The sequence below is a fragment of the Pseudophryne corroboree genome, chromosome 8 (assembly GCF_028390025.1).
Source record: "Pseudophryne corroboree isolate aPseCor3 chromosome 8, aPseCor3.hap2, whole genome shotgun sequence".
Taxonomy (NCBI): Eukaryota; Metazoa; Chordata; class Amphibia; order Anura; family Myobatrachidae; genus Pseudophryne; species Pseudophryne corroboree.
This window is the reverse complement of record NC_086451.1, coordinates 306,782,436-306,795,088: the sequence shown is the minus strand read 5'-3', so window position 1 is coordinate 306,795,088 and position 12,653 is coordinate 306,782,436. Positions and strand designations below refer to the sequence as shown.

At 45.2% G+C, this 12,653-nt stretch overlaps 1 protein-coding gene across 2 annotated transcripts in view; it reads left to right on the top strand.

The window, feature by feature from the left end:
- PASD1 (PAS domain containing repressor 1) overlaps positions 1–12,653 on the top strand; it is a 252,224-nt gene that overhangs the window by 112,712 nt on the left and 126,859 nt on the right. For both annotated transcript variants that reach the window (XM_063937369.1, XM_063937368.1), the window contains exon 2: positions 10,950–11,006. The gene's annotated coding sequence lies outside the window, so the exon portion shown is untranslated. The remainder of the gene's footprint in view (positions 1–10,949; positions 11,007–12,653) is intronic.

Below are 12,653 nucleotides of genomic sequence, written 5' to 3'. Positions count from 1 at the left end.
ACAATGAATAAAAACGGAGAGGACGCCAGCCACTTCCTCTCCCTAACATTTCCAATGCACAAGTGAAAATGGCGGCGACGCGCGGCTGCTTATATAGAATCCGAATCTCGCGAGAATCCGTCCGGGCGCGCTCGGGTTAACCGAGCCATACGGGAGAATCCGAGTATGCCTCGGACCCGTGTAAAATGGGTAAAGTTCGGGGGGGTTCGGTTTCCGAGGAACCGAACCCGCTCATCACTAATTGGGAGTAGCAGAACTGAAATGATAAACGGTAACTGAATCCAAGGTAATATTAAAAAGTCTCTGGCAACACAAATATATATTGGTGACAAGTTGATGGCAGAATGCAGAAGGTTTAAAGTAGTGATGAGCGCCGGAAATTTTTCGGGTTTTGTGTTTTGGTTTTGGGTTCGTTCCGCGGCCGTGTTTTGGGTTCGAACGCGTTTTGGCAAAACCTCACCGAATTTTTTTTGTCGGATTCGGGTGTGTTTTGGATTCGGGTGTTTTTTTCAAAAAACCCTCAAAAACAGCTTAAATCATAGAATTTGGGGGTCATTTTGATCCCAAAGTATTATTAACCTCAATAACCATAATTTCCACTCATTTTCAGTCTATTCTGAACACCTCACACCTCACAATATTATTTTTAGTCCTAAAATTTGCACCGAGGTCGCTGGATGGCTAAGCTAAGCGACCCAAGTGGCCGACACAAACACCTGGCCCATCTAGGAGTGGCACTGCAGTGTCACGCAGGCTGGCCCTTCAAAAAACTACTCCCCAAACAGCACATGACGCAAAGAAAAAAAGAGGCGCAATGAGGTAGCTGTGTGAGTAAGCTAAGCGACCCAAGTGGCCGACACAAACACCTGGCCCATCTAGGAGTGGCACTGCAGTGTCACGCAGGCTGGCCCTTCAAAAAACTACTCCCCAAACAGCACATGACGCAAAGAAAAAAAGAGGCGCAATGAGGTAGCTGTGTGAGTAAGCTAAGCGACCCTAGTGGCCGACACAAACACCTGGCCCATCTAGGAGTGGCACTGCAGTGTCACGCAGGCTGGCCCTTCAAAAAACTACTCCCCAAACAGCACATGACGCAAAGAAAAAAAGAGGCGCAATGAGGTAGCTGTGTGAGTAAGCTAAGCGACCCAAGTGGCCGACACAAACACCTGGCCCATCTAGGAGTGGCACTGCAGTGTCACGCAGGCTGGCCCTTCAAAAAACTACTCCCCAAACAGCACATGACGCAAAGAAAAATTAAAGAAAAAAGAGGTGCAAGATGGAATTGTCCTTGGGCCCTCCCACCCACCCTTATGTTGTATAAACAGGACATGCACACTTTAACCAACCCATCATTTCAGTGACAGGGTCTGCCACACGACTGTGACTGAAATGACGGGTTGGTTTGGACCCCCACCAAAAAAGAAGCAATTAATCTCTCCTTGCACAAACTGGCTCTACAGAGGCAAGATGTCCACCTCATCATCATCCTCCGATATATCACCGTGTACATCCCCCTCCTCACAGATTATCAATTGGTCCCCACTGGAATCCACCATCTCAGCTCCCTGTGTACTTTGTGGAGGCAATTGCTGCTGGTCAATGTCTCCACGGAGGAATTGATTATAATTCATTTTAATGAACATCATCTTCTCCACATTTTCTGGATGTAACCTCGTACGCCGATTGCTGACAAGGTGAGCGGCGGCACTAAACACTATTTCGGAGTACACACTTGTGGGAGGGCAACTTAGGTAGAATAAAGCCAGTTTGTGCAAGGGCCTCCAAATTGCCTCTTTTTCCTGCCAGTATAAGTACGGACTGTCTGACGTGCCTACTTGGATGCGGTCACTCATATAATCCTCCACCATTCTTTCAATGGGGAGAGAATCATATGCAGTGACAGTAGACGACATGTCCGTAATCGTTGTCAGGTCCTTCAGTCCGGACCAGATGTCAGCATCAGCAGTCGCTCCAGACTGCCCTGCATCAGCAGTCGCTCCAGACTGCCCTGCATCACCGCCAGCGGGTGGGCTCGGAATTCTGAGCCTTTTCCTCGCACCCCCAGTAGCGGGAGAATGTGAAGGAGGAGATGTTGACAGGTCGCGTTCCGCTTGACTTGACAATTTTGTCACCAGCAGTTCTTTGAACCCCAGCAGACTTGTGTCTGCCGGAAAGAGAGATCCAAGGTAGGTTTTAAATCTAGGATCGAGCACGGTGGCCAAAATGTAGTGCTCTGATTTCAACAGATTGACCACCCGTGAATCCTTGTTAAGCGAATTAAGGGCTCCATCCACAAGTCCCACATGCCTAGCGGAATCGCTCTGTGTTAGCTCCTCCTTCAATGTCTCCAGCTTCTTCTGCAAAAGCCTGATGAGGGGAATGACCTGACTCAGGCTGGCAGTGTCTGAACTGACTTCACGTGTGGCAAGTTCAAAAGGTTGCAGAACCTTGCACAACGTTGAAATCATTCTCCACTGCGCTTGAGACAGGTGCATTCCACCTCCTATATCGTGGTCAGTTGTATAGGCTTGAATGGCCTTTTGTTGCTCCTCCAACCTCTGAAGCATATAGCGGGTTGAATTCCACCTCGTTACCACTTCTTGCTTCAGATGATGGCAGGGCAGGTTCAGGCGTTTTTGGTGGTGCTCCAGTCTTCTGTACGTGGTGCCTGTACGCCGAAAGTGTCCCGCAATTCTTCTGGCCACCGACAGCATCTCTTGCACGCCCCTGTCGTTTTTTAAATAATTCTGCACCACCAAATTCAAGGTATGTGCAAAACATGGGACGTGCTGGAATTTGCCCATATTTAATGCACACACAATATTACTGGCGTTGTCCGATGCCACAAATCCACAGGAGAGTCCAATTGGGGTAAGCCATTCTGCGATGATCTTCCTCAGTTGCCGTAAGAGGTTTTTAGCTGTGTGCGTATTCTGGAAAGCGGTGATACAAAGCGTAGCCTGCCTAGGAAAGAGTTGGCGTTTGCGAGATGCTGCTACTGGTGCCGCCGCTGCTGTTCTTGCGGCGGGAGTCCATACATCTACCCAGTGGGCTGTCACAGTCATATTGTCCTGAGCCTGCCCTGCTCCACTTGTCCACATGTCCGTGGTTAAGTGGACATTGGGTACAACTGCATTTTTTAGGACACTGGTGAGTCTTTTTCTGAGGTCTGTGTACATTTTCGGTATCGCCTGCCTAGAGAAATGGAACCTAGATGGTATTTGGTACCGGGGACACAGTACCTCCAACAAGTCTCTAGTTGCCTCTGCAGTAATGATGGATACCGGAACCACGTTTCTCACCGCCCAGGATGCCAAGGCCTCAGTTATCCGCTTTGCAGCAGGATAACTGCTGTGATATTTCATCTTCCTCGCAAAGGACTGTTGGACAGTCAATTGCTTGGTGGAAGTAGTAAAAGTGGTCTTACGAGTACGACTTCCCCTCTGGGATGACCATCGACTCCCAGCAGCAACAACAGCAGCGCCAGCAGCAGTAGGCGTTACACGCAAGGATGCATCGGAGGAATCCCAGGCAGGAGAGGACTCGTCAGAATTGCCAGTGACATGGCCTGCAGGACTATTGGCATTCCTGGGGAAGGAGGAAATTGACACTGAGGGAGTTGGTGGGGTGGTTTGCGTGAGCTTGGTTACAAGAGGAAGGGATTTACTGGTCAGTGGACTGCTTCCGCTGTCGCCCAAAGTTTTTGAACTTGTCACTGACTTATGATGAATGCGCTGCAGGTGACGTATAAGGGAGGATGTTCCGAGGTGGTTAACGTCCTTACCCCTACTTATTACAGCTTGACAAAGGCAACACACGGCTTGACAAATGTTGTCCGCATTTCTGTTGAAATACTTCCACACCGAAGAGCTGATTTTTTTGGTATTTTCACCAGGCATGTCAATGGCCATATTCCTCCCACGGACAACAGGTGTCTCCCCGGGTGCCTTACTTAAACAAACCACCTCACCATCAGAATCCTCCTTGTCAATTTCCTCCCCAGCGCCAGCAACACCCATATCCTCCTCATCCTGGTGTACTTCAACACTGACATCTTCAATCTGACTATCAGGAACTGGACTGCGGGTGCTCCTTCCAGCACTTGCAGGGGGCGTGCAAATGGTGGAAGGCGCATGCTCTTCACGTCCAGTGTTGGGAAGGTCAGGCATCGCAACCGACACAATTGGACTCTCCTTGTGGATTTGGGATTTCGAAGAACGCACAGTTCTTTGCTGTGCTTTTGCCAGCTTGAGTCTTTTCATTTTTCTAGCGAGAGGCTGAGTGCTTCCATCCTCATGTGAAGCTGAACCACTAGCCATGAACATAGGCCAGGGCCTCAGCCGTTCCTTGCCACTCCGTGTGGTAAATGGCATATTGGCAAGTTCATGCTTCTCCTCCGACAATTTTATTTTAGATTTTTGAGTCCTTTTTTTACTGATATTTGGTGTTTTGGATTTTACATGCTCTGTACTATGACATTGGGCATCGGCCTTGGCAGATGACGTTGATGGCATTTCATCGTCTCGGCCATGACTAGTGGCAGCAGCTTCAGCACGAGGTGGAAGTGGATCTTGATCTTTCCCTATTTTTGGAACCTCAACATTTTTGTTCTCCATATTTTAATAGGCACAACTAAAAGGCACCTCAGGTAAACAATGGAGATGGATGGATACTAGTATACTTATGGATGACGAGCGACTGCCGACACAGAGGTAGCTACAGCCGTGGACTACCGTACTGCGTCTGCTGCTAATATAGACTGGATGATAATGAGATAAAAAATATATATATATCACTACTGCAGCCGGACAGGTATATATTATATAATGACGGACCTGCTGGACACTGTCAGCTCAGCACTGCAGACTCCTAAAGTAAGCTACTAGTATCAAGAAGATAGAAAAAAAAAAACACCACGGGTAGGTGGTATACAATTATGGATGGACGAGCGACTGCCGACACAGAGGTAGCTACAGCCTTGGATTACCGTACTGCGTCTGCTGCTAATATAGACTGGATGATAATGAGATATAAAATATATATATATCACTACTGCAGCCGGACAGGTATATATTATATAATGACGGACCTGCTGGACACTGTCAGCTCAGCACTGCAGACTCCTAAAGTAAGCTACTAGTATCAAGAAGATAGAAGAAAAAAAACCACCACGGGTAGGTGGTATACAATTATGGATGGACGAGCGACTGCCGACACAGAGGTAGCTACAGCCGTGGACTACCGTACTGCGTCTGCTGCTAATATAGACTGGATGATAATGAGATATAAAATATATATATATATCACTACTGCAGCCGGACAGGTATATATTATATAATGACGGACCTGCTGGACACTGTCAGCTCAGCACTGCAGACTCCTAAAGTAAGCTACTAGTATCAAGAAGATAGAAAAAAAAAACACCACGGGTAGGTGGTATACAATTATGGATGGACGAGTGACTGCCGACACAGAGGTAGCTACAGCCGTGGACTACCGTACTGCGTCTGCTGCTAATATAGACTGGATGATAATGAGATAAAAAATATATATATATCACTACTGCAGCCGGACAGGTATATATTATATAATGACGGACCTGCTGGACACTGTCAGCTCAGCACTGCAGACTCCTAAAGTAAGCTACTAGTATCAAGAAGATAGAAAAAAAAAAACACCACGGGTAGGTGGTATACAATTATGGATGGACGAGCGACTGCCGACACAGAGGTAGCTACAGCCGTGGACTACCGTACTGCGTCTGCTGCTAATATAGACTGGATGATAATGAGATAAAAAATATATATATATCACTACTGCAGCCGGACAGGTATATATTATATAATGACGGACCTGCTGGACACTGTCAGCTCAGCACTGCAGACTCCTAAAGTAAGCTACTAGTATCAAGAAGATAGAAAAAAAAAAACACCACGGGTAGGTGGTATACAATTATGGATGGACGAGCGACTGCCGACACAGAGGTAGCTACAGCCGTGGACTACCGTACTGCGTCTGCTGCTAATATAGACTGGATGATAATGAGATATAAAATATATATATATCACTACTGCAGCCGGACAGGTATATATTATATAATGACGGACCTGCTGGACACTGTCAGCAGAATGCGTTTATAAAAACACCACACGACGAGTGTTTAACTTTTTCAGGCAGACAATCACAATATACTGGTGGTCAGCAGACAATCACAATATACTGGTGGTCACTGGTCAGTCACACTGGCAGTGGCACTCTGGCAGCAAAAGTGTGCACTGTACTTAAAATATGTACTCCTGCTATAACTGCTCCCCAGTCTCCCCCACAATTAAGCTGTGTGAGCAGTGAGCACTCAGCACAGTCAGATATACAGTATTACATATGATGCAGCACACTGAGGCTGAGCACAGATATGGTATGTGACTGTGTCACACTGTGTATCGTTTTTTTTCAGGCAGAGAACGGATTAATTAAACTGGTGGTCACTGGTCACACTATCAGCAAGTAGTACTCCTAATATGCTCCCCAAAATTAGTAAATCAAGTGTCTCTAGTACTCTAGTCTAAACGGAGAGGACGCCAGCCACGTCCTCTCCCTATCAATCTCAATGCACGTGTGAAAATGGCGGCGACGCGCGGCTCCTTATATAGAATCCGAGTCTCGCGATAGAATCCGAGCCTCGCGAGAATCCGACAGCGGGATGATGACGTTCGGGCGCGCTCGGGTTAACCGAGCAAGGCGGGAAGATCCGAGTCTGCCTCGGACCCGTGTAAAAAGGCTGAAGTTCGGGGGGGTTCGGTTTCCGAGAAACCGAACCCGCTCATCACTAGTTTAAAGCAAATAAAGTCACTGGTAACACAAACGTGAAATAACTTGATAAATGCAAATGGGTTTGAAAACAGAACTCCGGTAATACTTGTAAAAGCACACAGTCTCTGTAACATACAAGTTCTTTAGCCAAGCAAGGCCCAGGCAGGAGACAGTCCTAACTCAGCATGCTTGTTAAGTGCTGGATGCAATGCACAGAATGGAATGCTGGTAATAAGGTGCACAAGTTAGGCAATGAATAACACCTGAGGAGAATCTCTTATTGCTGATGAACTGTGGCAGGCTGTGGCTGGAGTTTGTAGTTCCACAGGAACACTGGAACAGGGAAACAACTTGGAAATGCCAGAAATAGGAGATCGCTGGAACGGGATTGTAGACTGGTACTGGTACTGGAACTGCTGGAATCTGTAGTTCCACAGGTCCAATACACTGGGGAATCTCTGCAGACAGAGGCCAGGAGACGCCTGTTCAAAGGATGTGACGCATTGTCCAAGGCCCTGAGACTGAGCCAGGAACTGGAGTTTATACCCCTTGGTCTGTGATGATTGGATGTTGCATCTCTGTGAGAACACATCCCGCTGGATTGGGTGTTCAGATCAGCTGTGAGTTAGCTGAAGCACTGTGTACTCCAGGCTGCAGTAGACTGACAACTGGAACTGGAACTGAACTGCTGGAACCTGTAGTTCCACAGTAGTGATGCAATGGAGAATGCAGATTCCTGACACACTTGATCAAGGGTTGTTGTTAGGGTTTGGTAACATTTTTTTACAGGCAGATGTAGAAAAGAGAATGTAGACATTAGAGAGGATTTGTTGCGAAGGTGAAAAGTCCCTGAAAATTAATATATATCTGAGATTTCTGTGGTAGAGTTTGTGAGCAGAGTGTTAAAGTAGTGGAGAAGAGCTTGTAGGTGATGCTCTGATAGAGAAATGACTGTTGAAGCATAAGAACTGAACAGAGCCTGCGGAAGAAAAGATCAAGGTAGTTACCATCATGATGAGTAAAAGAGTCCACTAGGAGAGAGAGAGAAAGAGAGAGAGAGAGAGTAATTTGAAGACTATGGATACTTGCTTTGGATGTTGAAGTTACCCAAGATGATGGTGGGTCCCGATCTTATAGGACAACAACCAGAGACATGTTCCAGGGATTATTGTTGTGGTCAAGTGGGACAGTAGCAAAGAGAATGAGTTGAAATCCAGATACAATGTTCATCAAAAGATGTCAGCGTGTGTGATAGAACCTATGGTGGAACTTGATTGGCAAAGTGGGGAAGGTAGAAGTCCAATTTTCCTGGCTACTTAGAGGCCTGGAAGTACGGGAGAAGAGGAGAATGCCCTGTGAAAGGGATTTAGGATAGTAATTTTTTGATTGTGTGAGCCATGTTTATGTTTTTGTCAGACAGGTGAGGGGGGTTTCAGAGGAGGTGGACACAGATAGAGGTCACAGATTGTTACAAACAGAGCACATTGACTGGGGAACATTAAAAGGATATAAGTGGTGGGAGATATGTTTGAATTTTTCTGGATTTCTATAGTATGTCAGTGGCGCACGCAGGGGGGGTTTCCGAGTACCCAGAAACCCCCCCTCACAAAAAAAAATTTTTTTTTTTTTTTTTTTTAGTTTTTTTTCTGCATGACTATTATTATGCCTGCTGTCTTCCTGGTGGTACTTATAAGTGCTTAATAAAAGTTTACTTTATTTTAATTATAGTACATATATATCCAAGTGCATACATTATATACACATGTATATACATACATATAAACACACACACATATGATATATATATACATGGGTGTATATATATATGTGTACTGTATATACGTATATGCATGTTCAATATGCTATGTATGAATATATATATATATACATATATATATATGTGTGTGTGTGTGTGTGTGTGTGTGTGTATATATATATATATAGAGAGAGAGAGAGAGGTGTATATACGGTATATATATGTGTGTAGATAAGTATATATATATATACACACACACACACACACACACACACACACAGACACACTAGTTTTACGGACCCGTCATATACTGGGTCACCTCAATCCCCACCCCCGTGTTTGGCTCCACCCAGTTCTGGAAACCCCCCCATGCAAATCCTGCGTTTGCCACTGTATGTAGCATAAGGATTAGGTGTATGGGGTGTGAGTGTGTGTCTGGGTGGAGCTAGATTTGAGGATAAATCACCCATACTAGAAGCAGAAGTATAGAGTGGTTTGGAGGAATTACTGTATATAGTATCATTTTGTGGTGATAATTTGCTGATATTACACTTAAGGAATGAAGATACAAAACAAGTTAATGAGTGATACTTGGAGAATTGGAGTAATGAAGATGAGAGGGTATTTTGGTGTTTTGCAGGAATATGGTCTACTATAGGGATTTGAGAACAATTGGTCGGATGATAAAGCAGATAAGTAATAGAAATAAAGAGAAAACAATTAGCTATCAAATAGTCCACTAAACCAGTGATTTTCAACCATTTTTTACTCGCGGCACACCAAACAATATTTTAACATTTCCAAAACACACCATCAGTTCCCCACAGAAAAAAACAAAAACAAAAAACACACATTGGCCCTCACAGTATAAAAAAAATTTCCACACATACATTGGCCTACACAGAAAAAACAATCACATTGCTCCCCACATAAATCATGTTGCTCCCTACATAAATCCTATTGCTCCACATATAAATCAATCACATTGCTCTCCACATAAATCCTATTGCTCCCCACATGAATTATTCACATTGTACCCCCATAAACCCTTATTCTCCTCACATAAATCCTATTGAAATCCTGTTGTTCCCCACAGGAGAAATAAAATAACAAATATTAGCCCCTAACGGTCAGCTGTCCTCCTCCCTGTCCCTCAGTGGCGGGGGTTGTTCATAGTGGAGTGCTGCGAATACTGAGCAGCGGGCGGTCAGGCAGGTGTGGCTGTGGGTCGGCAAGGAAAGCTGTGCATGCCGGCAGGAACTGGAAAATGTGTATGCAGGCGGGTGGGCTGGGTGGTGATACACGGCGGCCGCGACCTATGATATCACACCGCCGTATCTAGAAAGGGATAGGTCACGGCCAGAGCACAACTGATCCTCTAACAAGAGCCTGTGCCAACAGTTCACTCTGAAGGTGCAGGAAGCTGCTCTGCTTCACAGCTTCCTGCACCTTCAGAGTGATCTGTTGGCCCATGTTCGCCTGTCCTTTTAAACAGAGCTGCAATAGAATGTCACTAACGTAACATTGTCACTGAATGATGAATTTTACTGTACTGGTTTATATATGAAATGCTCACTTGTCACTGTTTGTAATACAAGGGGCAATCTTGTCAATACATGCTGTACGTTATGAGGAGAAAGAGAAGGAAAGCTAAATATTTTATTTTTGTTTGAGGTAGAAGTGATGGTTTTATTTGGTTGGCTGTGAGCTGTAATGTTTTGCAAAGCCAATCCTTCAGAGTTTCCAAAACTCCACCATTACAGTCCACGTTTTCAGGATATACATGGCTGAGTACAGATGGTTGAATCAAATTGACTGAGGTACTATTTAAGTCACCTGTGCTCAAGCATGGATATCCTGAAAACCTGGATTGTAATGGAGGAGTTTGGGTAACTGCAATACTTCAGAATTTCACTACAATTGTTTCTGCAGACTGTAAAATATTTTGCATTAGATTTATTTACTATCACATGTTCACATCTGAATTGTCTCCCAGTCATATGATTTATACTGTGATAAGGAGTGCAGGGCTTTACTGGTTTTGGTAATGTAAAGTTTATATTTATCTTTTCTTTTCCATGTTCCACATTGTCTTTCACAAAACAGCATGTTTTTACAAGGTTGTATGTATAGTTTTTTTCAGTACTTAAATATTATTATTATTATTATTATTATTATTATTATTATTATTATTATTATTATTATGGAACCACATTGCTTTACCACACCGAACAGTGAGCAAATAGAAAATACATTAACCAAGTAATTTTGTGTATTTTCTATAAACCACATTATATCTTACTATTGATGTATATTTAAGTGATATGAAATAATAATATAGTTAATACATATAGTTCATTCATTTACTTTTCATTTTTAACAGATTTCAAGAAGAAGCCCAGGAATACATTGTACTTAATCTCAGAAAGAACCCTAATGTGTAAGTAGCACAAATGTCTGTCATAGATGTGATACTGCCAAGACCAGGGATAATGCAACTATGGCTTAGTATGTAATTTGCAGTCAGCCACACAACCAATGCAGCTTTCAGTTCCAAGCTGTAGGATTTAGGCGTCTATTTACTAAGCCTTGGATGGAGATAAAGTCGCTGGAGATAAAGTACCAGCCAATCAGCTCCTAACGGTCATTTCTCTGACGTCCTAGTGGATGCTGGGGACTCCGTAAGGACCATGGGGAATAGCGGCTCCGCAGGAGACTGGGCACAAAAGTAAAGCTTTAGAACTACCTGGTGTGCACTGGCTCCTCCCCCCATGACCCTCCTCCAAGCCTCAGTTAGATTTTTGTGCCCGAACGAGAAGGGTGCACACTAGGTGGCTCTCCTGAGCTGCTTAGTGAAAAGTTTAGTTTTAGGTTTTTTAGGTTCAGTGAGACCTGCTGGCAACAGGCTCACTGCATCGAGGGACTAAGGGGAGAAGAAGCGAACTCACCTGCGTGCAGAGTGGATTGGGCTTCTTAGGCTACTGGACATTAGCTCCAGAGGGACCGATCACAGGCCCAGCCATGGATAGGTCCCAGAGCCGCGCCGCCGGCCCCCTTACAGAGCCAGAAGACAGAAGAGGTCCGGAAAATCGGCGGCAGAAGACGTCCTGTCTTCAACAAGGTAGCGCACAGCACTGCAGCTGTGCGCCATTGCTCTCAGCACACTTCACACTCCGGTCACTGAGGGTGCAGGGCGCTGGGGGGGGCGCCCTGAGACGCAATAAAAACACCTTGGATGGCAAAAAATGCATCACATATAGCTCCTGGGCTATATGGATGAATTTAACCCCTGCCAGAATACACAGAAAAACGGGAGATAAGGCCGCCGAGAAGGGGGCGGAGCCTATCTCCTCAGCACACTGGCGCCATTTTCCCTCACAGCTCCGTTGGAGGGAAGCTCCCTGGCTCTCCCCTGCAGTCACTACACTACAGAAAGGGTTAAAAAAGAGAGGGGGGCACTAATTACGCGCAGTATTAAAAATACAGCAGCTATAAGGGGAAAAACACTTATATAAGGTTATCTCTGTATATATATAGCGCTCTGGTGTGTGCTGGCAAACTCTCCCTCTGTCTCCCCAAAGGGCTAGTGGGGTCCTGTCCTCTATCAGAGCATTCCCTGTGTGTGTGCTGTGTGTCGGTACGTTTGTGTCGACATGTATGAGGAGAAAAATGATGTGGAGACGGAGCAGATTGCCTGTAATAGTGATGTCACCCCCTAGGGGGTCGACACCTGAGTGGATGAACTGTTGGAAGGAATTACGTGACAGTGTCAGCTCTGTATAAAAGACAGTGGTTGACATGAGACAGCCGGCTACTCAGCTTGTGCCTGTCCAGACGTCTCATAGGCCGTCAGGGGCTCTAAAGCGGCCGTTACCTCAGATGGCAGATATAGACGCCGACACGGATACTGACTCCAGTGTCGACGGTGAAGAGACAAATGTGACTTCCAGTAGGGCCACACGTTACATGATTGAGGCAATGAAAAATGTTTTACACATTTCTGATAATACGAGTACCACCAAAAAGGGGTATTATGTTCGGTGAGGAAAAACTACCTGTAGTTTTCCTGAATCTGAGAAATTAAATG